General features: G+C 41.0%; 1 long non-coding RNA gene across 1 annotated transcript; it reads right to left on the reverse strand.

The window, feature by feature from the left end:
* Window positions 1-7,894: 7,894 nt before the first annotated feature.
* Window positions 7,895-27,091, reverse strand: LOC147578240 (uncharacterized). Its single transcript, XR_015254234.1, has 6 exons — window positions 27,043-27,091; window positions 26,611-26,697; window positions 24,827-24,920; window positions 9,909-10,057; window positions 8,423-8,445; window positions 7,895-8,185 (listed from the first exon to the last, which is right to left on the reverse strand). It is a non-coding gene; the product is annotated as an uncharacterized LOC147578240 (long non-coding RNA).
* Between the last annotated feature and the right edge of the window lie 389 nt (window positions 27,092-27,480).

The following is a 27,480-nucleotide window of genomic DNA, read 5'->3' on the forward strand; positions in this document are numbered from 1 at the left end:
GATCCTTATATCCAGATGCATAGCTTCCCACTTCTCAAGCTGGACTCCTTTTTATTTGGCTCTAATAGTTACTCTGGACTAATTTGTCTGTTAGCACTTAATTCACCAGGTCATAGTTTTCCACTTATGTTTCTGTCTGCACTGATGACAGTGAGCCCTGTGTCTTGTTTATTCATATAGCTCAGCACCCACATGGTACCTGATACAAGGTAAGCAACCATTAAATCATTATTAAATACGTGAATGAACATTATTGAATGACAGGTTTGATACAGGTGTATTCCCATGGCATTTATTGTGAGTAGAGTATGTAACCACCAGGTTACAGAAGATGGGAACTGCTCCTCCTTCATTTCTTCCTTCCAATTTGTGACTCACCTTTACTGGAAGAATGCCTTTTTTTTTAATACCTCCTACATGGTTCCCCATATGTGCATTCCTTTGGTAACACTCTCAGCATTCTGTCTGCACACACCTATGTGTCCCACCTGCCAGAATTTGTGTCTTCATTAGGCTATTTCTTCTTCGCATGTGCTTTCTGTGATGAGAGCTCTCTCTGACCCCCTTCATGCCCTCATGTGCACTTGAAAAGAATGTGATTGTGCAACTTTGGATACAGTGTTTTATGGATGTCAATTAAAATTAATCATGTGCTCAGATCGAGACACTTAACTTTCTGCTTTGTTCTATTACTATGAAAGGTTCTTTAAAATCTCCCACTATCACAGTGAACTTTCAGTTCTGTCAATTTATATATCATAAAGATTACAAATTTCTATATATTCTTGTTGGATCAACTTATTATGATATGTCCTTCTTTATTTCTAGGATGCTTCTTATCTTAAAGTCTGCTTTGTCTGACAGCAGTATGCTATATCAACTTTGTTTGGTTAATGTTTGCATGGTATATTTTTTCCACCCTTCTACTTTAACCTTGCCGTATCTTTGTGGTATGCTTCTTAAAAGCAGCATTACTTAAGCATTTTTAAAATAAGAAAATAGATGATCAATCTTTGATTTATACGTAGAGTATTTAGTTTATTTACATTCGTTGTAATTACTGGTATGTTTAGGCTTAAATCTACAATCCACCCCCCCCCCGCCTTTTTTTTTGGCCCCAGGGCCATGGAGCTCGTGCGGGAGGTCACCCTTGTGGGTACAAGTTGTTGGTGTGGCTTATAATATTTGACCGTGTGGGGGTACAGGCAAGGAAAGTACTTGGGACATTTCATCTTGTTGAAGTTGTATTTCTGGGAAAGCTGGTAGAGGGAAGGTTCAATAATGCCACTTGACAGGAGAAACACTGAGTTCAGGGTGGATTTTTTTCTGGATGTTGCAGTCTGAGTGTGGCCACTCTCCAACTGTTTACTCACAAAAACCAGATGCCACTGGTTAAGTGGGAAGCCTTCCCTGTCTTGAATTTTGGCTTTGACATTCTTGATGATGACACTCCTCAACCTCAAGGGTGTGGTCTTGCCCATCAGGGTCTTACAAAGATCTACATCTCTACCTCTGCTGACTGACTGCCTCACTGAAGAGAAAGAACTAAATCTACAATCCTTTTTGACCCACATTTTACATTCTGTTTTTTCTCCTCTTTGGAAAGAATAGCAATTGTGAAAAGGAAAGCAAGGAAGGAAAATCTTCAGATTGCAAACTAGTTTGGAGGCAAATAAATTCTAGTAAAGAATACATAGGGAATTTGAGAATCTCCCCATGTATTCTATTTTTTAATTTTTTTTAACGTTTATTTACATTTGAGAGACAGAGCATGAATGGGGGAGGAGCAGAGAGAGGGGGAGACACAGAATCTGAAGCAGGCTCCAGGCCCTGAGCTGTCATCACAGAGCCTGACGTGGGGCTCGAACCCATGAACCGTGAGATCATGACCTGAGCTGATGTCGGATGCCTAACTGACTGAACCACCCAGGCGCCCCTGTATTCTCCTTAAAAGGTTTAGGTATTCTAGCATCTGATATAACAGCACATGGGAAGGAGAGAGACAGAGTGAGAGTATGTTAATCTGTTTCTAGAAGGTACCATTGAAATCATTTGTTACAAATACATGAGATAGGAGGCCAAAGAGATTAAGTGACTTTACCTAAAGCCTTCAGCATGTTAATGGCAGAGATCACACTAGACATGTCCTGACTGCCAAGTCGAGGACACTTTCTCATCCATTGAACACTGTACTTGGGTTAAAGGGTATATCTGCCTCTTGCCCCCCTCCCTCGCCCTGCCCTTACTACTGCTGTGATTTTGGTTCTTAAAGTCCTTTGAGGGGTATGAACAGTACTGCCCTGCAATTATAGGCTGGGTTCTGCCTTTACCATTGAAAGACAGCCCAGAACAAAGGAATACTAATAGCCCCCTAGGGCTTTCCAGGAGCCCACACAGGAGGAGAAAACTTTCAAAGAAAGCAGCTCTACTACTAAACTATCACAAAGTTCACGATTGTGAATTTCCTTGAACTCCTCTGAGAACCCTAAGATCTGGGAGGGTCAGGACCTCAATGCCATTTGACAGATTGGAAACTAAAAACAAATCAGAGGTAGGGCTGAGTCCACATCCACAGGCACCAGCAGAGCTCTGCATATGCTATACTGCTAGTGCTCCCTAGCTCACTCATTTTATTTGTAAGGGACAGGAACACTTGGAACATTCTGAAACACAGCTAGAGAAACACAGGACAGAACAATGGGGAGCTGGGAGGGCTGGAGCACAATGTAAGAAAAACCACACTTACCTTTCCTCCGGGTGTACCTGATGTGCACACTGCCTCAGTGCCTCACTTTTTTTTTTTAATGTTTTTATTTATTTTTGAGACAGAGGGAGACAGAGCATGAGCAGGGGAGGGGCAGAGAGAGAGAGGGAGACACAGAATCCAAAGCAGGCTCCAGGCTCTGAGCTGTCAGCACAGAGCTCGATGCGGGGCTCGAACTCACAAACCGTGAGATCATGACCTGAGCTGAAGTCGGACGCTTAACTGACTGAGCCACCCAGGTGCCCCATCAGTGCCTCACTTTTATGGCTACAAGTTTTATAGCAGCCCTTCTCAGACTACAAAACTCAACTGAAATTCATCCAGCAATTCCTAATGCTTGCACTAAGATCGTGTCTAGACAGTTTTCTACAAGGTATGACTTGGGGCAGAATATTCCTGCTCCAAAAGATGCCCTTGTACCAGCCTGCTCTTGTAGATAAAATACTCACAATGGTTACTCCTACTAAAATTAATTCATTTGGTGTTCAATGTTTATTTGGGGGCCGATTTTGCACAGGAAATAGAACTTAGGTGTGATATGAGAGTCAACATTGGTTTGATTAGTGTTCATAAGCAGAGGGGAGATAACGCACATATGCACTATTCTATAATTATAGTTATCATTTTAGGTTGCTTATTATGTACTTTATTTCTTTATATATATTTAGTTCAAGGCTTAAGAACTGCCTTGAAAAGTAGACATTTGTATACCCCTTTTACAAATTAAGAAGCTGAGATTAAGAAACTTCCCCAATTTCTCACACCCAAGTAGTAGTAAATAGGCTTTGAACCTCAACGTGTATGGCCCTTCCACTCATTCCACACTTCTTCCCTACAAATGGTCCATTAGAATAAGCACTGAGTTATCTGAGTGGTAAAACAAAATGCCAGAGATTCAGAGATGAAGAAGACAATCACTTCCAGAGGTGATGATTGGGAAAGGTGTCATGGTGGAAAGCATTTGGGAGATGGTGGTGGGACTTGGGTACAGAAGGAATATATACTATTTTCTAGACAGAGGGAATGGCTCCAGCAAGAGCATGGAGACGAGACTGGTTTGGGTCATGTAGAATGGTATAATTTAATATGCAAGATTTATCCTGAAAAGATAGCAGGAGGCAAGGCAAGAAAGGTACTTTGAGGCTAGATTGTGGAGAGTCCGATAAAGCAGAAAGGACTCACCCTATGTGGCAATGGGGAGCCATTAAAGTCCCTACCACCACCATCACCACCACCTCTAGGGACTTGGGGCCATATACAGACTAGATTTGAAAGGAAATGAGGAAATGGGAGTCCACACTACACTGCCACAGATGATAAGCTCTAAGAGCAGTGGTGGTAGAGAGTGGAATAGAAGAGCATCCTGAGAAGGAGGCACTCTGGCACCAAGGAGAAGAGCACTATATCTCAGTGACCAATGGGTTGTGGAGAGGAGAGGAAAGGGATAAGTCAAAAAGACTCCTATGGGGAGAGCTTCAGTGACCAGGAGAAATTTGGAACCATTTACAAAATGTGGGCAGCAGGAAGAGTGTTGGCCTAGGGGAAAATAACCACCTGGGAAGTGTCACCTCTTAAACTCAGGGTCTGGTGGCCAGGTATGTTATGCTGGGGGCAGCCAAGTCTGTGGGATGGAGCCTGAGCAAAGAGGAACCAAGCTAGGGCCACTTCAGCAATAGAAGTCTAGGATGAAGTAGGAAGAACAGGAACAGGCAAATAAATAGGAGGAAAGGAGATTTGGGGGCAAAAAGACAGAGTAGGCTACTTCCCTCTATCCCTTCGCTTAAAGAGGAACCTTTCTTCTTACAATGAATGAATGGATGACTGCAAACAATGAATGAATGTAAATTTAGCCAATGCTTCTGCCTGTCAAAGAAAGTGTGAAATAGTCAATTAGTTGCTTCACTATCCAAACAGACTATAGTCCACTGTAAATAAACCATTTTGAATTATGTAAGCCACCCCATTATGGAGCTTACTGGTATGGTTCCTGGGTTTGAGCCCAATCTTTTCTCATAAAGCGAAATCAAGATAGTAGTGGTTTCCCAGCCAATAATGGGTTCTTAAATGGGTTTGAGCTTTGTGAACACTACCAAGATAAACATTTACTTTAGGGGCAATCACAGTAAAGAAGAATCTGTTAAGTCTTGGGAGAGGAGAAGGAGAGTCTAAAAGGCAAGTTAGATGAGGTAGTCTCTACCACTGAGGCAAGATGGCCAACTTCACCCTCCTCCCTGGCAAGAACCACCACAGCCCTGTGCCTATGAGCCACTCTCTCCCTCTTGTTTTTTTTACCCCTTTAAAAACTTTTAAACAAATTGCCTGAGATGATAGCCTTTGGCAAAAGTACAGGGACAGAGTCCCTTCCCAAGTGATAGGCTTCCCACTGCCCCGCTCTCTCCTCCCCACCCCCACTCCCCTTCACAAGTCTCAAGGTTATGGCACCTTAATGGTCTTGTGAGTAAAAGCAAAGGGGAGTGAGTTTCCAGGAGAAACCTTGAGGTTTTATCAGCCTCAGTAGGTTGGGAGACTACAGACAGTATTAAAAAGGCTCAAAGAGGGGCGCCTGGGTGGCGCAGTCGGTTAAGCGTCCGACTTCAGCCAGGTCACGATCTCACGGTCCGTGAGTTCAAGCCCCGCGTCAGGCTCTGGGCTGATGGCTCAGAGCCTGGAGCCTGTTTCCGATTCTGTGTCTCCCTCTCTCTCTGCCCCTCCCCCGTTCATGCTCTGTCTCTGTCTGTCCCATAAATAAATAAAAACGTTGAAAAAAAAAAAAATTAAAAAAAAAAAAAAAAAGGCTCAAAGAGTAAAACAGGAAAAGTTTCCTACTACAAGTAAAGCACTAGTTTACAAAGGCTGCTCTTCCTCTAGTTCATTATTATGTTTCTTTAAGATCTGCTTCTTGTGCTTACAGCTGAGATAGGTATGCATCCTTGGGATGGGCCACCATATTGTTCCTTTTTGTCTTCATAATTTGGAAATTCAGCATTTGTCTTTCTACTTCAAACAAAGAATAGCAATTCATTTTTTAGAGAGTTTGAAATTACCTAATCACATTTTCAGGACTGGGATCATTGACCCGAAAATCCAAAAGCTGAAACCAACTGGTGGTGGCCTTAAAAATGAATGTTAACAATAAAAAATAGTATGGTGAAGCGATGCACATGGTGTCTTTGGCTCTGTTGAAGCCTGCCAGGTTTTCAAGCCTGCCATCTTACTGAGTCTTTGAAACAACTTTTTTCTGAGAAGTGGACAGGAAAGGCATTAATACCCCATCACACAGACCAGTAAACTAAGACAGAGATTAGTCATATGACTTGTCCTAGAGATACAGAGAGTTCATGGCAGAATCTAAACCAGAAACCAGGACTCCCGACTGCTAGTGGATGGTTCATTTCTCCCTGGGTGAAATTATTACTCAGGGCAACAGCTTTAATTGCTAAACAGACTTCTACCACTATCCTGTGTTTCAGTTTCCAAATGAATAAAATGGAAGTAATAATAGGACTTACCTGATAGGGTTTTGGTGAGGATTAATGAGTGAATTTAAGTAAATTACTCAGAGTAGCACTTGGTATATAACAGGTGCTGAGTAAGCATTAGAAATTGCTATTATTAGGATGTGGAAGAAGCTAGAATACATTTAAATCAAAGTTTACTAGCTATAAGCTTTCATTTCCGGCTTAAGGCTCTGATTTTTAAGGTTCATTAATTCTCTTGGAGGGACAGAGCTACCTCTAAGAGCTATCTTCCTGAATTGCCTGCTAATTATGGGTTTGCTGCAATACACAAGGTTCTCATACAGATCTTCTCTCTCCCTTTGACACTTAAACAGGAAAGTTATCTGGAAATCTGTGGTTTCTGAAGCTATGTTTGACTCTCTAGGGAGCTTTTTCTGCAATAGTTTCTCACCTTTTGAGTAATGGGTTCTGCCTATCAGCTGACACTTCATCAACTGGGCCCAGGACCTGCCAAGACTGGGGGGGGGGGGGCTTCAAGTCTAGGGGTATCAACCCCTGCCTCTGTACTCACTGATCTAAGCCTTTGCTGTGATGTGAAATGAGATCACTATCTGTGAATGCAGAGATGTGGCTCTACCAAGCTTTCAATGACCTAAAAAAATAAGTAAGTAATGAAAGGACCAAGGATCAAAATGTTTTAACCTTCAGGAGTAGTTTGAGCAAAAACTTTCATAGCAGCCACTAGGCTGCAATTCCAAATAGGCTGACGTGCAGCACACAGTTAAGTTTCAAGCTTGCTTATTATTTCCAATACAGAGGTGATTCTAACATTAAGGGGAATGGCTGGCTCACAGGAGGTGGTTGTCAATTAAAGTCCAGCTCCATTGCCAAGGAAATTTAGAAAAGTCCAAGTACTTGTGGACTCAGATGAAAACAATCTTCCACTTGGAAGCAATTCAAGGCTGGCATTGATGAAGCACTCAGTGTCCTCAGCCAGGGGCTTCACTCCAAAGGCAGTAATTAGAACTGTAGAGACATTGAAACATACCAACCTCAGGCCACCTACTTCAATCACTCTCACAATTTAGGAATAAGGATGAGAACGAAGAAAACCAGTATGAGAGGCTGCATCAATCCCTCTAACAGCTAATGTTGAAATGAATGATCTTTCCATTTGTTCTGATCAGCAAATCTTTGCTTCTTTTTCCTCAGAAATAGTTGACTGAAAACTCTCCTGGCTTTTGGTGGCTAAAACGTTAGAACTGCTCCAGAAGTTTTTTGAGATGACTTCCTACACTGATTTTACTACCAGGTATTGGGACCATCAAGATGTTCCCTCACCCAGTGTTCTTTGGGTCTCCCTCAGCTTCACTGCCATGGTCTCCACTCCTCAGAACCGCCAGACCTTCGTTGCCTCAATCACCAAATTCCTGCCCCCTTACGAGTTTAATGGGTTGGACTTTGAGAGTACCCTGGCTCTCATGGGAACCCTTCTCAGGACAAGCATCTCTTTACTATTCCAGTGCAGGGGAGCCATGTTCCATATCATTTTGGCTGGAAAGCATACAACCAGTCTAAGAAAGATCACTGAGGCTGTACAGAAAACCTAGCTCCCTACAGTATCAGTTGGAGATGAAGGATCCTATTCTAGTGAGGATGCTAAAGAATGAAGAATGGGAAAGATTAATTTAATTCAAAGAGTGGTCATGGAAATCAACTCAAGAGTTGATGTTCATAGACTTTCTCCTATGTACAGGAGACATGTGAAGCTTATGAATAAGCCAAGCAGATTAACAAGCCCAGGCTGATGGGTCACCACCGCGGTAGCTGCTGGCATCTTCAACATCCAGTCTGACTATGAGATTCCCCCAGATGTCCTGGTGAGTGATGACTTTTCCCCATCTCCTCCATATGTCACTTGTTCAGGAGACACTCATCTTTGGTCTGCCTGCTGTTCAGAGACCTTGTTTATTTTAAATTTTTTTTTTTTCAACGTTTATTTATTTTTGGGACAGAGAGAGACAGAGCATGAAGGGGGGAGGGGCAGAGAGAGAGGGAGACACAGAATCGGAAACAGGCTCCAGGCTCTGAGCCATCAGCCCAGAGCCCGACGCGGGGCTCGAACTCACGGACCGCGAGATCATGACCTGGCTGAAGTCGGACTCTTAACCGACTGTGCCACCCAGGCGCCCCTAGAGACCTTGTTTAGAAGGCTTTCTTGAACTAAACACAAACAAAAAAAGCTTCATTATCCAAAGCAAAGTTAAAATATGAGTTTAAATAACTTAAAAACTGGAGGTTGTATTAATTGGGGTTCTTAAAAATTTTTGTTTTTTTTTTAAAGAGCGTAACGTAAAATTTACCATCTTAACCATAAATGTACAGTTCAGTAGGGTTAACTTAATCACATTATTGTGCAACAGATTTCCAAAACTTTCACCTTGAAAAACTGAAAGTCTATACCCAATGAACAGCAACCGTCCCTTTTCCCTCACCCCCAGCCCCTGGCAACCACTATCCTGATTTCTATGTCATAGAGTTTGACTACTTTAGGCACCTCATGTAAGTGAAATCATGCAGTATTTGTCTTTTTATGACTAACTTATTTCGTTTAGCATCATATCCTCAAGATCCAGCCATGTTGTCACAAATGGCAGGATTTCCTTCTTTCTCATGGCTGAATAGTGTTCCATTGTGTGTGTGTGTGTGTGTGTATGTGTGTATTTGTGTATATTGTGTACATCTGTTGGTAGATGCTTAAGTTGTCTCCGTTATCCTGGTTATTGTGAATAACGCTGCAATAAGGTAGGAGTATAGATATCTTTCAGTATCATGTTTTCACTGCCTTTGACCCAGAAGTGAGATTGCTGGTGGTTCCATTTTCAATTTTTTGAGAAACCTCTATACTTTTTGTATTGTGGCTGAACCAATTGACATTCGCGCCAACAGTTCACGACGGTTTCCATTTCTTCACATCCTCACCAACACATTGTGTTTTGTCTTCTTGGTGACAGCCATTCTAACAGGTGTGAGGTGATATCTCATCATGGTTTTGATTTGGCTCTCCCTGATGATTAGTGATGTTGAGCATCTCTTTATGCACCTTTTGGCCCTTTAGATGGATTCTTTGAACATTTTTGTCTATTTTTAAATTGGACTGCTTGGGGGGGGGTTGTTGTTATTGAGTTGTATGAGTTCTTTACATATTTTGGATATTAACCCTTCATCCAATTTATGGTTTGCCAATATTTTTTCCCATTCCATAGGCTGCCTTTTCATTTTGCTTATTGTTTTGTTGCTGTGAAAAACCTTACTTCTTTGTCTTGCCTAATGTCTCTGGCTAGGACTTCCAGTACTATGCTGAACAGAAGGAGCAAAAGAGGGAACACTTGCCTTATTCCTGATTTTGCAGGGAAAGCTTTCAGCTTTTCACCAGTGAGTACAATGTTAATTGAAGGCTTTTTATTCATGGCCAGAGTTCTCAGTTTTTAGTAATAAACTATACTCTGGCTAATCCAAGCAATAATGGAACTTATTAAAATATATGTTTTGACCCACAGAATCTCTGGAAAAGTGAGAGAGATGGAGACAGTGCTTGTCTACTGTGGGGGTGGCTCTAGTTGAGATAGCACAGTGTCCAACTGTCTACAGCTAATGACACTCAGGACTGGGTGGCAGCAGCTTACCATTGCTGCCCTGGAAGAACAAGTCACGTCCACCATGGCACTTCCTAGAAGGTGGATTCTCTCGCATACGGCCATCTCTTACGCTGCTTACTTTGAAATCCAGGACTCACACTGATTGCCAGATTCTAGGTCACAGGCTTGATCACTAGCTGTGAGTGAGACAGGAAACACGAGTTTCTGACTTCTAGTTGGGAAAGTGGGATTCGTAAGGAAGAAATGATCAAACAGTAGGTACAGTGTGCAAAGATGTTGGATGATCACAAATGACAAACACCAACTATAGAAATAAAAGGATTGGAGTTAGTAGGCATATTACAGATAAACTGCACAACTTTCTTATTCTAGCAGAATTCAAGAAAATTCTGTCTAGATAATGCTGGGAGGATGCAGGCCTGGCAAGACAGAGATCCCTCAGCACCCAAAATTTTGCACAAATAAGCATAGCAGCCTGGAATAAAATCAACAGGACAGAATCATAGGTGAAGGCTTCTTTTCTAATTCTGCCCATGTTTACCACCAAAACTGCATCTCTAATAATGCAGAATGTCCTACCCGCTCTGAAGAGCTTTATGTGAGGGGTTTTGAAAGTAAGAAAAGGATTCATTGAAGTTTATGTCAATTTTATCAATGTTACTTTTCCCCCCTTCTTACCAAACCTTTATCACTTCTCTTCGTTGAAGTTCTGCAATTCCACTATTTTAGTTTATTTTTACTTTTATGTTTAGGTGTGGTTTTATTTTTTTCCCCTTCTGTCTGATACTAAATGGTCACTTTCAATCTGAGGACTCATACTACTTTTTTTCAATTCTCAGGCTTTATCTTTTTTAAAATCTAAATTTTAGTTTTTGTCAAAATAATACATGTCCATAACTTAGGAGTTGAACATACTACACAGTTACAAAATACAACAGCAGTTTCCTAGAGGGCTAATTCCATCAACTATATTTCTGAGTACTTATTAATATTATGTACCTATTAGCCAATATTTGTACAAATGAAAGAAGAATTGGCCAGACAGAAAAAATTTTGTAAATCACAAGTAGAAATGCTCTTTTTAAAAAAAAAAAAAAGTTTATTTATTTGAGAGAGAGAAGGTGAGGGGCAGAGAAAGGGAGAGAGGGAGAGAGAGAGAGAGAGAGAGAGAGAGAGAGAGAGAGAATCTCAAGCAGACTCCACACTGTCAGCACAGAGCCCAACATGCAACTCGAACTCATAAACTGCGAGATCACGACCTGAGCTGAAATCAAGAGTCAGAGCTTAACTCACAGAGCCATTCAGGTGCCCCAGAAATGCTCTTTTTAATAAATAAGTATATTTTGTTTTATTTGAGTTTAAAATAAGAATAAAATAAAATAAAATAAAATAAAATAAAATAAAATAAAATAAAATAAAATAAAATAAAATAAATAAAACCATGGTAATTGCTGGATTTTATACACTTTTTTCAATAAAATTTATTACACTTACTTTCTGAGCACCTACTATATTCCAGGTACAATACTATGTATTTGAAATGCAGCATAAAGGAGAGAAAAGATCCCTGTTCATATGGAGCTTACATTTTAGCTGAGGAGACAGATATTAAATAATAAATATAATAAATACATAAACCATGTAGTACGTTGGATGATGAAAAGTGTTATAAAAAGTGCAGAGGAGAGGAGAGGGCCTGGAGGCTCCTAGGGGAGGGGCTGCTGTTTGAAATAGGGCGGCCAGCCAGTTTCTTAGGCGCGTGACCACTGTGCTTGCTTTAATGCTCTGTTGTTAACGTCACTTGGATCCTTAATCATTTTTGAACCTGGAGTTGCGTGTTTTCGTTTTACACAGGGCTCACAAATTACCAGAGCAAATATATAAGAGAGCAAAAATGTTAGCCTTGTGGCTATCTGGGGGACAGTATTGTGGAGAGAAAGATCAGTACAAAGGCCCTAAGAAAAAATTCCTGATGTAGAAAAGGAACAACAGCAAGGAGACCGGTCTGGTTGGAGAAAAGGGAGCAAAGGGAGAGGAGTCGTAGGGGAAGTTATAGATGTGGTCAAGAGAGAGCAGATTGTTTAAAGCAGTGGTTGGCCACCTTTTTCTGTAAAGGGCCAGTTAGTAAATATTTTAGGCTTTGCGGGCCATATGGTCTCACTGCAACTAGTCAACCCTGCTGTCGTAATAGTGGTGAAAGCAGCCAGAGACCATGCATAAATGAATATGCATGGCTCTGTTCCAATAAAATGTTATTTATGGACACTGAAGTTGGAATCTTGTATAATTTTCATGTGTCACTAAAGGTTCTTTTTATTTTTTTTCTACACATTTAAAGATGTAAAACTCACTCTTAGCTCCCAGGCTACTGTACAAGAAAATAAGCAATAGGTTGGTCACATTTGGCTCTCAGACAGTAGCTTGCTGACCCTGGCTTAAGGCTTTAGAGAGCACTATAAAGACTTCTGCCTTTACTCTGAAGCAATCAGGAAACTTTGAAGGCTTTTAAGTAGACAAATGATGTGACCTCTATTTTAAAATAATTTGGCTGCTTTGCTGAGAATGTAGTTTGGAGGCTGTTGCGGTAATCTAGAAGAGAAACGATGGCTCAACGTAGGGTAGCAGCAGCAGGCAGTGGTCAGGAGCAATTGAATTTAGCCTGCGTTTTAAAGCTTTTTAGGGGAGGGTGGTGCTGGGTGGCTCAGTCAGTTAGACATCTGACTTCAGCTCGGGTCATGATCTCACAGTTTGTGAGTTTGAGTCCCGCATGGGGTGAGCTCAAGCTCCACTTTGGGTGAACAAGAGCCTCACTTCGAGTGAGACCCACTTCTCTCTCTCTCCCTCTCCCTCTCTTTCCCTCTGCCCCTCATGGGATTCCCTTCCCCTCTTTCTCTGCTCCTTGCTCACTTGTGCCCTCTCTCTCTCTCTCTCTCTGTCTCAAAAAAATAAATAAAGCTTTTTTTTTTCTTTAGATAAACAGATTTCTTTATGGATTGTATGTAGAGTATGGCTAGGGTAGAAGAGGATTCAAGGATAGTTCCAGCATATTGGCTCAAGGAACTGCAAATATGGAGTTGCCATCGACTGAAATGAGGAAGGCTGAAGGTAGAGTGGGCTCTCAGAGTACGTCATGAATTCAGTTTTGGACATGTTGAATTAAGATTCCTACTAGCTTTCTAAGTGGATATGTTGAGAAGGCAGTTGGACATGAATGTCTGGAAGGTTGGAATGTAGTTGGTATTTAAAGTCAATAGACTAGGGGCCCCTGGATGGCTCAGTCAGTTAAGTGTCCGACTTCAGCTCAGGTCATGATCTCACGGTTGTTGAGTTCGAACCCTGCATCAGGCTCTGTGCTGACAGCTCAGAGCCTGGAGCCTGCTTCAGATTCTGTGTCTCCCCTTTCTTTGCCCCTCCCCCACTCATGCTCTGTCTCTCTCTAAAAAATGAATAAACATTTTTTAAAAATAAAAAAAAGTCAATAGACTGATGAAATCTTTAAAAGAGTGAGTATGGAAAGGGAAAGCAAGGAGTCCTAGGACTGAGCTCTGGGCATTCCAATATCCAGAGGCATCAGAAAAAAGTAGCAAAGAGTAATGAAGATGCAAGAAGGATGGATGCACGAGGGAGAACACCAAGAGAGTCAAGTGTCTGGAAAGAGAAGAAAGTGAACAACAGTGTCCGATACTGCCAATAGGTCAAGTAAAATGCAGTCTGTGAGTTGACCACTAGATTCAACAACATGTGGGTCATCACGAAGAACAGAGGTGATACCCCGCTTAGTGGCAAAAGCCTGAGTGGAGTTGGTTCAAGAAAGAATGGAAGGAAAACAACTGAAGACAGAATACACAAACCGATCTGATGTGCCTCAAAAGAAAGCAAAGAAATGGGTTAAGAAGGAAAGGAGAATGGACACTAGGAGCTGGACTTACATGTTTAAGCTCCTGCTTCAATGTTAGAGTGTGAAAACTAACCATCTAACACTCTTCCGATACTTGTCACCTCCAGATTTTATGTTATTTTCATTTACGCAATAGTTTTAATATCCCTTCCTTTTATAGTAGAACTCTTAGGTTTAAATGAATGAAATGCTCATGACCAGTACTTTTACTACAGCTTCTCTGATACTGGATTCTCTAATTCATTTCCTCCTTTGTTTCATTTTTTCTTTGCCATGAAAGGCCTGAAGCTGTGGTCTTCCATTTTCCCACCGGTGTGAAAATGCCTGACCATTGGCTTTATATTTGATCATAGCTTGTTAGACATAAAACTCTGGGCTCGGGGCACCTGGTGGCTCAGTCGGTTAAGCGTCCGACTTCGGCTCAGGTCATGATCTCGCGGTCCGTGAGTTCGAGCCCCGCGTCGGGCTCTGTGCTGACAGCTCAGAGCCTGGAGCCTGTTTCAGATTCTGTGTCTCCCTCTCTCTGACCCTCCCCCGTTCATGCTCTGTCTCTCTCTGTCTCAAAAATAAATAAACGTTAAAAAAAAAATTAAAAAAAAAAAACTCTGGGCTCACTCTTTTCCTCAAAATTTTGTATTGGTTCTTTTTTTTTTTTTTTTTTTTTTTTAATTTTTCTGGCGTTGCATATTGAGCTAGTTCTGTTCCTATGGCTTTTCTTGTACTTTTTGTCATCGTTGTTCTTCTTGACTGACTTTGCAGCTGAACTCTTTTTGTAAGTAGCACCATGGCTGCTACAGTCTTTGGGTCCCTTCACATGTGAGAACGCCTGCCTGTTCTTTTCTTACTTGCAAAATTCCTTGGCAGAGTATGACAGGACAGGCCGATACTTTCTTTTCTTCAGAACTCTGTAGGTGTAGACAAAACCTCTCAGCACCATTTCAAATTCTCTCTGCTTTACCCTTTTACCTTCAGTCACGGTTGCAGCAACCAGCTCTGAATAAGTTTCAATCACCTTCATGGAGTCGTAGTACCTCGCTTCACACCTGTTTGTGCCATGCACTTCGGGCTTCCCACCTGGGGCTTCTCAGACATAGGCTTCCACCAGAGCACAGACAACTTGCACATGCAGAGGAGTTAATATCATCCCTGGGGGGTCAGGGGATCATGGTCTTGCCACTTTCCTTCTCTGGATGGTCTAGAAACACATTTCATAAGACTTCTAAGACAGTCCCAAGGGACTGGGACTGGGACTGGGGCTAGTTGCCCCTAGCAATGGTCTACTTAATAATATATTTTTGTATTTGTCTTTCCCCTTTCCCCTGTTTCATTCTTCCATATTTTATTCCTGCTTCCTGGATTCCACTACCAAAATAAATTACTCTCACATGAACTACTTCCAGGTAAACTTAGCCTTAGATAGTAGGCATTGCTCCATTGTGCTCTGGCATCGAATATTGTTGTGGGGATGTTTGGGGTCCGTGGGTACCTCCTACCGCTTCATCAACCCATACAGTTTAAGTTATTTGATAAATTTTTCTTTGTGGTGCCTGAAGAATTCAACAATTTAACCAAGATATGTCTCAGTTATGATGGTTCTTTGTAAGTTTTTCTTGGAAGACAGCTGAGGAGTGATGATTAACTTCACCAATGCCCTGAAGGCTGGCCTCCTGGAGAAGAAGTTGGCCTTATGCCTCTGGACACCAACTACAGCCTATGGCCTAGGGTTTAATCCTGGCAGAGAGCTGACATGTGAGTCAGGACCTCAGCCAGTTTCCACCCAGTAATAGTGCTGTAATCACAAGGGTTAAGATCACACCAGGGAAAGCCAAGTGTTCTCCCAATCGCTGGATACTGAGATAGTGGGTGGAGCTGAAAGCCAAGGTTCTGCTGTTAGAGCCTATGTTCTAATCTCACCAGGAGGAGTTTGGCTCTTCAGTAATTAATAAGGTAAAAAGCCCCAACATCTAAGGCCCAGGATCTCTCTCTCTCTCTCTCTCTCAGACCTAGATTTATAGTCTGCTAGATTGTTGTGGGCTACCTGAGAATAAGACGGTCATGAGAGGACCATTCATTGGAGATACCGTATTGGAGACAGAATGCCTTTAAGGAAGTAATTAAAGTTAAATGAGGTTAGAAGGATGGAGCTGTGATCCAAGGGAACTGTGCCCTAGACACTAGATCTGCCCTTGCCTCTGTCTCTATCTCTCTTTCGTGTGACAATACAGCCAGAAGGTGACTGTCTGTAAGCCAGGAAGAGAGCTCTCACAAGGAACTGAATCCTGACATAACTTTGATCTTAGACTTTCCAACCTCCAGAATTATGAGAAAATAAATTTCTGTTGTTTAAGTCATCCAATCTATGGTATTTTGTTATGGCAGCCCGAGCAAACTAAGACAATGTCCAAACCTAATCTGATGGCTATTTCATGTTTCTTATTACCCACAGAGGATGAGAGAGAGAGAATGCAGATACGTCAACACAAAGACAAATTGCTTAAGCCTAGTGTTCACTCCAACTGGTATGCTAACTGGATTGCTCTCCCAATGCTATAAATATCCTAAATAGAGCCATTCCCAGCAACAGTCCATCTGTTCTCAGCCATCTGTTAGGAACCTAGGAGTCTGAGGACAGGAAGTTTTCTGGTGCTGAACAACTGTGATTTGGGGACCCAATCCAGATATCCCTTCCCACAGCTATTTCTTTCTGTTCCCCCAAACCTGTCTTAGCAACTGTGAAATCAGGACTGCTGCACTAAGGGACAGGTGGAGAATAGCCTGGGTCTCTGCTATCTTTACCTGACTGTTGATGGTTTACCCAATTGCAGCTTGGCCTATGACCTTTCCCTTGCTCAGGGTCCAATACTCTGCCATGTGGGCACTGAGAAGCCATTCTTACCCTGGTGCTGGTGCAAATGAAGGGCTCCAACTATTGCATGACCACAGAAATGGGAAAGTGTTGGTTCAAGATTCCCACCTAGGTGATGGTCCCAGGTATGAGAAAAATGCCATTGATATTTATGGAGGTAGAAAAAAAATCCCTTGCTAGGTAGGAAGGAAACCTCTAAAATCATAGGATGTGGGGTGGTGATGCATTCCCACTGTCTTGCATTAGATCCTCCTAGGAGAATTATCAATCAGGTTGCCCCAAGTTCTTAAATGCAACTCTCACAGATGGTGGACTCTTTTTGTTACTCTTCATGCTACTGAATCTATTTTTTTTCCAAGTTTTTAATTTAAATTCCGGTTAGTTAACATGGAGTGTAATATTAGTTTCAGGTGTAGAATTTAGTGATTCAACACTTACATGTAACACCCAGTGCCTATCACAAGTGCACTCCTTAAGCCCCATCACCTATTTAAACCCCCCCTTCCCCACCCACACACACACATACACACACATTCCCCCTGGTAACCATCAGTTTGTTCTCTATAGTTAAGAGTCTGATTCTTGGTTTTTCTCCTCCCCCTCCATGTTCATTTGTTTTGTTTCTTAAATTCCACATATGAGTGAAATCATATGGTATTTGTCTTTCTCTGATTGAATCTATAGTCCAGAAGTAGGTGCAACTGGGAGGAGCCAGGAGCCATTCTGGTATCTCCTAATGTCACTATCCTTTTAAAATATTTTATTGAGTTATCCCACCCAGTATCTGCCAATGTAAGCCCCTGTCAGTGAAGGACTGTAGGTACTAGGCCTAGTAGGCCATGCAGGAGATTTCTTTCCCTCTGGGATGTTACTGGCTCCGTGGTCAATAGAGCTGACTTGGGACCAATGTTGTAGTCATTACTCAGTTATAGTTTGACCTTTGTAGTGCATCTCCCGATGATGGCCTTGTTCAGCTCCACAGAATGCTTATGTTTATCAGTAAGGAGAACAATCAATGACTGGTTGACCCTGGCTATACATGACACTTTCTGGCTGGTATACTGTACCCATGAGGGGATCTTCGTCCTTATGAATGAGCATCTTCGTCAGCCAATCTCAACAAAATGACACCTGCACCCTGCAGAAAGTTCACCCAACCATTTAGCTTTCCACTATTCCCTTCTGGGACTCTGTGTCCATTATTTGTTCTTGTTTGGAACAACAAATTGTCACCTTTGAAAGGTGACAAAGAAGTCACCTTTCTATGGGGTAGGCATCACAGCCCTCCTCAACATCACTTGTAGTCTCATCTTTGAAATTCCAAGAACTATCTAAATCATAGAGATATGGAGATGCATAAAAAATAGTACCTGCCTCCAAGGAGCTTACCTATTAGTAGGAGATGTAGACTATAAACAAGTGACACAAAACACAATGATGTATATAATGAAAATATGCATAGGGTTACAAAAAAATCTATTTCCCAAGCACACAGTGAGTGATATTTGAGTCCGTTTTGTGTAATAAACTCCATATGAAACAACCACACAATGAAGTTGTTGCAAAAGATAATACAGTCGTAGGCTACATTAGTAGAAACAAAATTCATCAAGAAGAAAGATAAATACTGGACTAGGAGTCAGCAACTCTGAGCCTCAGTTCAGGCTACACATCTGACTGTTTAATTTCATCAAATTCTCATTCTCCATTTCCTCATCTGTATATAGGAACAATAAAGTCTAGCTTGCCTCCCTCTCGGAGGAATAGTAAGAATCAAATGGGTTAGAAGAGGCTCTAACAGTCAGCAAATCTACTGTCTATGACCATGAAAGTCTTTTACTAGGTGACCTTAGATATCTTCCAGCCTGTACTTGAACATCTCCAGAGCAGGAAATTCACCACTTCTGAAACACTTTTTTTCCTCCCTGCCAGATTCGAATGGTAGCCTTTTTCAAGTAGGACCATTTCTAAAATTAAAAAAATTAATTTATATACTCCTCTCTACAAACACACAGAGGATAGTAGTAGAGGATTAGTAGTTTTCTTCCTCTGCCAGCTGAGGAAATACAGCAAAAAGCAAGTAGAATTTTCTCACGACTTGGTATTTTATTTAAAATCTACATTAGAAAACTAACAAATTCATATTTGAAATATGTCATTAATCCATACACAAAGTCTAGTGTGCCAACTCCACCAGCAACCATAATTGTGCCTTGTCTATCCAAGGATTTCAGATCCTCAGTTTGGGAAGACTAATAATGGCTAAAATGTATTAAATACCTAAGATGTGCTAAGTACAGTGCAAGGTGAGTTACATAGGTGATCTCATTTAATCCTCACAATGACCCTGTAAGAACTATTATTATCCAGAGGTTATGAGTGAGGAAACCGAGGCCAACAGGTGGAATAACTTGTCTAATGTACACACCTAGGAAGAAGGAGAACCAGGGTTGGAAACCCAGTCTATGATTCTAGAGTCCACTTTGGTACCCTGTTCTGTTCCATGGGGAACCGCTATGCCAGGCAGGTGTGGCTGTATGCCACAATTGATCTACGCAATTGACTGGCCGTACCATTGTGCCAGTTGTGTCCCTCTTTGTATGTGAATAAATTGGCACTCGTACTTAGACTGACCGCATGGGCCAGTCTCTCATTGCTTTTTTATGTGGTAGCTCTTTAGCTATGCATGTTAGAAATGAAAAAATAAAACTGCCATTGTTCTCAGATGATATGACTCACTACATAGGAAACAAAACAAAAGCATAGAAAATTATGTTAACTAATAAGCATGCTTCATAATGTTGCTGGACTCAAATGTGTATATAAAAATTAATTGCAGGGGCGCCTGGGTGGCGCAGTCGGTTAAGCGTCCGACTTCAGCCAGGTCACGATCTCGCGGTCCGTGAGTTCGAGCCCCGCGTCGGGCTCTGGGCTGATGGCTCAGAGTCTGGAGCCTGTTTCCGATTCTGTGTCTCCCTCTCTCTCTGCCCCTCCCCCGTTCATGCTCTGTCTCTCTCTGTCCCAAAAATAAATAAACGTTGAAAAAAAAAATTAAAAAAAAATTAATTGCATTTATATACACAAGCAATGAACAGAAAATGAAGTTTAAATGATACCATTTATAATAGAGACAGAATATATATAGTACCTTGGAATACACCTTTTTCAAATGATGTGAAAAACCACTATGGAGAAAACTATATTACTTTTTAACAGACATTTTAAAAGATGTAAACGTTTTTAAATATCTATTTATTTTATTTTGAGAGAGTGTGTGTGCATGAGCAGGGAAGGGGCAGAGAGGGAGGGGAAGAGAGAATCCCAGGCAGGCTCCGCACTGTCAGCACAGAGCCTGATGTGGGGGTCGATCCTCGAACTGTGAGCTCATGACCTGAGCTAAAATCAAGAGTTAAATGCTTAACCAACTGAGCCACCCAGGCGCCCCAAAAGGTGTAAATAGTTTGAGAGACAACCCATATTCATGGATAGAAAGACAGTACCACAAAGATCTCAATTTTCCCCAGTGTCATTCCATGTAATTCTAATCAAAATTCCAATGATTCTCATGAAAGTTGACAAGTGAATTATAAAATTGAAATGGGAACATAAAGCGCCATGATGACTAAGACATTCCTGATGATATAAGAGCAGTGTGTGTAAAAGGAGGTGGGGGTGGTAGGGTGAGATGTGACTAGATAACAATACATGTGACAGATTTGAGTTATGATAGAAGTGGTATTTCAGATAAGTGTAAGAAAGATGGCTTATACATAAACGATGCTGGTACAACTAGTTACCCATACAGAACAAAATAAAATTAGTCCATACACTATGCACAAAAACAAATTTGATGAATTAAGGACTTAAATTTAAAGGCAACATTTAGAAGTTTAGAAGAAAATAAAAAAGAATATTTATATTCTCAGGGTGGGGAGGGATTTTTTTGTTTTCTAATAAGATACACATACACACAAAAGTAAGCCATAAAGGAAAAGTTGTACATATTTGACTACATTACAATTAAGAACTTTTTAAAATCATAAGACATCATGAAGAAAGTGAAAAGACAAGACCCTGATGGGAGAAGAAATAACTACAATTCTAAATATATAAAGCACTCCTATAAAGGATTAATAAATTAGTGGGCAACCCAACAGAAAAGTGGGCAAAAGAGGAGCTCCTGGGTGGCTCAGTGGGTTAAGGATCCGACTTCGGCTCAGGTCATTATCTCGAAGTTCACGAGTTCAAGCCCCGCATCAGGCTCTGTGCTGACAGCTCAGAGCCTGGAGCCTGCTTCAGATTCTGTGTCTCCCTCTCTCTCTGCCCCTCCCCTGCTCACACCCTGTCTCTCTCTTTTAAAAATAAATAAACATTGGGGCGACTGGGTGGCTCAGTCGGTTGAGCGACTGACTTCGGCTCAGGTCATGATCTCACAGTTTGTGAGTTTGAGCCCCGCATCAGGCTCTGTGCTGACAGCTCAGAGCCTGGAGCCTGCTTCGGATTCTGTGTCTCCCTCTCTCTCTATCCCTCCCCTACTTTCACTCTGTCTCCTTCTGTCTCTATCAAATTAATTTTAAAAATTAAAAAAAAAAAAGAAAAGAAAAATGGGCAAAAGACATGAGCGGACATTTCACAGAAAAGGAACACAAGTGGATAATAAATGTTTAAAATGTTTAAAAATGCTCAACCCTATTAGTCACTTGAGAGATAAAAACAAAAACTATCTACCACGACACACATTTTAAAATCTGATGATACCAAGTTTTGGCAAAGATGTGGAGTAATGGGAATTCTCCTACATTGCTGTTGGTAGTGCAAACTGATACAAATACTTCAGAAAAGATGTCTAGCTAAATAGCAAGTTTTAAGATGCATGTTCTGTTTCACGCGGCCATCTTATTCAATATAAGCACTGGAGAAATTTGCAAATATTCACCAAGAGACATGTTAAGAGATGCCTGTAACAGCATAGAGAGGGAAAAGCTGGAAACAACCCACATGTTGCTCTATACAGAAAGGATAAGTGAATCGAGGCATATTCATTTAATAGAATACCATAATAGAATACCATACAGCTACAAAAATAAGAAAACAGCTGCTACTTGTAACAATGTGGATGTATTTCGAAAACTTAATGCTAAGCTAAAAAAGCAAGAAATAGAAGAATACACTTGGCATTATTTCACTTAAACAGAGTCAAAACTAATGAACATATTAAAACTAATGAGGATATTATTAATATGATAAAAAATTATAAAACTATTGAATATATTATTTAGGGATATAGGTATATTTGGTGAAATTATAAATAAAACAAGGAAATGGTTACCACAAAATTCAGGAGAGTCGCTCGCTTCAGGGGAATGACAAACACTGAGTACAGTGTTGTATAAGGACATACAGAGTAACACTCAAAGATAATATTATCACTTTTAAGCTGGGCAGTGGAACAAGGGTCTTCATTTTAATATTTTTCTTTAAATGAACATCTAAACTCATGTGTATGGTACAATTTGAGAGTCTAAAAATAATGCTTATTGAAAAACTTTGAATAACATGGAAGGATACACAATGCAGCCCTTTCAAACCTTTATTATTCTCTAAATCTTATAATTCTTGCCAACACTCAAGTGCTCAGATGGGATGCAAGCTTGATAAGGACTCACCTGGAGCTCCTAAGGAGATAGTAAGAAGGGGTGTTTTGTCTGCAGGTCACGGATGTAGGATAAGAGGCACCCAATTCAATAGAAAATATCTCACTAAATCTGAACAGCAGCAGATCTGATAGTGCCAAACATGATAACCCCGAAACTACTGGCTTTGCTATTTTTGCAAATCCTTAACTTAACCTTGATTTGACACAATTCTGGCTCTTTATCCCAACCATATTCTCCTGGGTGCCTTGGGGGAATGCCTTTCCCAGTTCAACTTGGACCACCAACTAGCCTACTTCATATAAGGAGGCAGTGCAGTGGAAATACTAGGAGATTTCCATTCTGGAGGCAACTACCTTGGCACTGAATGTTGGATCTGGTGCTTACGATTTGTTGGATCAATTTTCTCATCTACAAAATTGGGGTGACAGTAATAATCATTTTTATGGGCTAAATGAAATAATGAAGTAGAACCTTCTGATGAACATCCATTATTTTTCAGTCACTCAGTATTCACTGTCCCCACTCTTTTACAATTCCATTTTGTGATCATTCCTGATGGAAATTTAAATCCAAGCGCCCTGTTTTTTCCCTAATCAAGGGCCAGATACAAGCTCAAAGCTACACAGACTATTTCTCCCAGGACTTTGGTTCTTGTGTGGAATGATGCATAGATAAAAAATAAAATTAGGGTTTATTCTAAGGCCTCCTCCCACTCCACTCCCCCAAGAAAGGCTTGATTTCTGTCTTCTCTGAGGCAGCCCTACATTCTTATCTTTGATTCTGTGAGCTTCTTCATATTTTTCCAATATACCAATCTGTGCTTGTTAGAGTTGTTTTAGTCGCTTGCAAAAATAAGTTCTTAGTGATATAAACACGCAGAACAATCTCTGGCACATAGTGTTTGTTGATATTATTATTTTCACAACCAACACCCCCATGGCAGCATTTCTACTAGACCTTCTCTGGTCCTGCGAGGAGAAACTAAGCACTCAGGACCGAATTATCGTTGGGTGAATACGTACAATTTTGTTTCTAAGTGTGATAGAGAAGCCAGTCTGCATTCACAGTAAGTGGGCTAAGGTGTTGATATCCCATGATGGGCACCCATATGCCCACCAACTACATTCCGGGTATGGTACAAGACAGTAGCATATACATGGTACAGACAATATGTACTAGAGTACCTAAGATATTTCAGAGGAAGACAAGATCACTGAGCTTCAAAGAGAGGGTCTGAGCTAGGCTTTGAAGAATTGGAAGAGTGGGCAGGCAGTGAGAAGAAGGAAAAGACATTATGGCAAAGAGTGGAGAGACAGTATAAGCAAAAGCACACAAGACATGTTTGGGGACAACAAATAGACCATTTTGGCTAAAATGGAAATTTATGACCATCCTGTCATAAATGGTAGTGGATAATGTTTAGAAACGTTGATTGGAATTAATTCCAAACATAAAATTCTAGACATAGTCAAATTGTTAATATTTCTATTAAAAGAGATTCCTTTCGGGGCGCCTGGGTGGCGCAGTCGGTTAAGCGTCCGACTTCAGCCAGGTCACGATCTCGCGGTCCGTGAGTTCGAGCCCCGCGTCGGGCTCTGGGCTGATGGCTCAGAGCCTGGAGCCTGTTTCCGATTCTGTGTCTCCCTCTCTCTCTGCCCCTCCCCCGTTCATGCTCTGTCTCTCTCTGTCCCAAAAATAAAATAAAAAAATAAACGTTGAAAAAAAAATTAAAAAAAAAATAAATAAAAGAGATTCCTTTCAATATCATCACTGTCATCTCTACCCATCGGCAACACAAAATATTTTTTTAAACATCTTCTGGATGTAATTTGGAACTATGGAACACTAGTGAGTTCTTGCTGACCTTCAGAGGGGACATTTTGGAAACCATACCTTCTTAGATAAAATTATCATATAGTCATGACAAAGTCATTCCTAAGAACAGGTGTGGGTAAAGTAGCACCTAAAGATGGAAAGTTTGTACTGATTGTACAAATTATACATGAAAAATTCCATGAGGAAAAAAGGTTTTAAAACAGCTAATAACTTCTAAGGGTTTTTATTATTTACTTTTCAATAAAGACATGCTTTGATGCCAGGCACTAAATGTCCACAACACAAAAACGTAATCAGAATGTTTAACCAGATGCTTATCAGCCCTGGGAACTGCCATAAAAGCTATTAAGCTGGTGGTTTCCATTGTGATGGTCCCTACCACCTTATTAGGGGTCATAGCATTGCTTTGTTGTTACTGAGCAGAGAAAGTGGTGGTTGTGGGGGAGCGTAGGTTGCACGTCTAAGGTGTAGTGTCTGTAGGAGCAGAGATCTGTTGATTTACTGATTAGCTATATACACATCTGAGTTCATTGCTCTCCACTTGGAATCCCTCGTGATAACCTGGGACTCAGATGGTATAAAAAGCAAATCCAGGCTCTCTCTGCCAGACCAGTACCAATGACAGCCATGGCAAAGCTTATTCTCCTCACAGGTGAGTCTCCAGTCAGAGACAGAGCCTTACTCTTACCTGATTTCTTCTTCTCTCTGGATCTGATAGCCTTCGCATTACGCCCCTAGGCTCTTCCATTCTTCTTTCATCATTTTAAATTTCCAAGAGAATCCTGACATACACAAATCATATTCTCTTAATTTCAGTTGACTCTAGTAACATTTCTACCCTCATTGATACCATGGGCATGCTCCTAAAAGAAAGGCTTGTTTTCTTCCAATGCTTTGTCTGACTTTCTCATCCCTTATCAATGGTTTCTTGTTCTCCATTCATCTTCCTGTGCCGCCTCATTTTAATTGCTATTATTTTTATTTACATGCTTGCGTCCTTGGTCTAACTTTTCCAGGGATGAAAGTTAGTAGGAACGGAGATAGAATTAAGCAAGTTATCTTTGTTCTGCTGTTTTGAGGGTTACTTCTCTTTTCTCCCCTACTATCCTACTGAGTTGCTAATGTATCATAAAAATGTCAGCTAGAAATTCAGTCATTTAAAGGGGTTAAGTGAGTAAATTGCTTAGAGCCAAGCTATAGCCATAGTTTATTAGTTGTTCTAGAGCTGTGATTTACAAACTTTTTATAGTTTCAGGACCTTTTCTAAATGAAAACTGTAGTTCAATGATGTCCGAAGTGCTCTGGTGGAATCAGGGAGAGGCATCTGGAGTCTTGCCTCACAGTTCATGGTTCTTCTCTTTTACCGTAAGGGCTCCTAAAAGGTGGTTCTAAAAAAAAATCCAAGCTCCAGGAGATATTGAATTCACTGCTTTAGAGCCTTGTCTATGGAAGGCTGTACTCCCCAGTTCAGGGAGGTGAAGCATGGATGGATGTGTACTCATTGAGTACAGTACATTCTGGGTAATTTCAGTAAGTACATTTTCCATAGATAGTAGACTTTGAACTCTGCATTCAGTGACATTTATTACTGACATGGAAGGTGGAAGAAGAGAGCACCATGGCCATTTTTGACTAAGAGGAGGGAAGTGTCAATCTATTGGTGCCTTCACTGAAAAGCCTACTCTTCGGCATAATCCACAAGCGTCACTGGGCTGTAACAACCTATGGCACATCAGACAGCACCCAAGGCCTCAGAATTAGATTCTACAGGATATAGACAATTGGTACAGAGAACATGTGTTTTCTTTCACTCTAGGTCTGGCCCTTCTGCTGAATGCTCAGCTAGGTAAGTCATGAACTCTGTCTTTTACCTTTTCCTACCATAAACCACAAATCTTTATAAATTACTCATAATGCAATTGTCGATTAATGTATTTTTTTAAGTAAATCAAGAGATAGGCCACATGAGGGAAAGGTAAATACTGTCTACTTCACAGACAGATGGGTTTGACATTGAGAAAATCTGTTGTTTTGGATTGGCTGTCACTGCTATTCTCTTTAGCATGACCACCGGGCATTATAAATTGGTATTCACCGGGCTTCACAGGACTACCAGACATATTTTCATAAGTGGTTCTTAGGCTTAAGCAAATGAATCTGTTGAAGTGGAAAATAACCAACTCCAAGTCAGTCACTAGTTTCCAAACTAGAATCTTTGAACTCATCTGCAAGGGTATTTACATTCAGCACCACCACACAGAGATCAGGCATTGAGGCAAAGGGAGGGAAACAGAGGCAGGGCCAAAATTCACAGCGCATTTCAGTGGCACCTATATCAGGTCATTGTTTTCACTTCTTACCACTTTCAAGTTCTGCTTACCAGCTGACATGCTACTTCACTAACTGGGCCCAGTACCAGCCAGGCCTGGGCGCTTCAAACCTGATGACATTGACCCCTGCCTCTGTACTCACCTGATCTATGCCTTTGCTGGGATGCGGAACAACGAGATCACCACCACTGAATGGGATGATGTGACTTTCTATCAAGCTTTCAACGGCCTGAAAAACAAGTAAGAGAGAGGGAGATATCTAATTTGGTTATCTCCTAGGTCAGTTCTTCCCAAACATTAATGTGGAAACAACTCATGTGGGATCTTCTTAAAATGAGTTCAGAGACAGCAAGACTGAGGTGGAGACCAAGATTCTGCATTTCAAACAAGCTCCCAGATGATGCTGATACTTCTGGTCCAGGAACTATACTTTAAGTAGCAGACATATAGATAACATAACACATTGCCTTCTCTAGAAGGTATTCAAAATATATCAGGTCTGTGTCTTTGATTCCCTGTCAATATCTTTTTTTTTTTATGACCCAAGAAACTGCAAGCCATCTTAGCTACTCACATCAGAGAGCAGGAGGTGGAAGATACTGAAGATCAGACATCACTGAACTGAAAAAAATCAGAAGTGTCTACTGTAGTTTTAAAGTTCTATTTGTGTAAAAATGAAACAAAACAAAGAAACGATAACCCTAGTATCTCCTAATTTCTGATTTGCTCAATTTAGCTATTTCTAGGAGAAATAAGGCTATGGGCCATTGCTACAATCAGTAGTGGTATTGTCTTGAATGTAGCTACTAGAATTTAAGTTATGATAAACAGGAAATAAACTCCTTTAGAGTGGTATTTCTTGAGGTATGATCCATGGACTGTGAATCAAAATCACATGGGGCACCTGATAAATATGCCAAACCCTCTCCCAATCCAAACGAATCAGAATCTCTGAGAAAGAGGCTATAAACTCAGAATTTTAATGTTTTCCCATTCTGACACTTGCACTCCA

This window comes from Puma concolor, chromosome C1, assembly GCF_028749965.1.
Source record: "Puma concolor isolate L17-30 chromosome C1, mPumCon1.1.hap2, whole genome shotgun sequence".
Taxonomy (NCBI): Eukaryota; Metazoa; Chordata; class Mammalia; order Carnivora; family Felidae; genus Puma; species Puma concolor.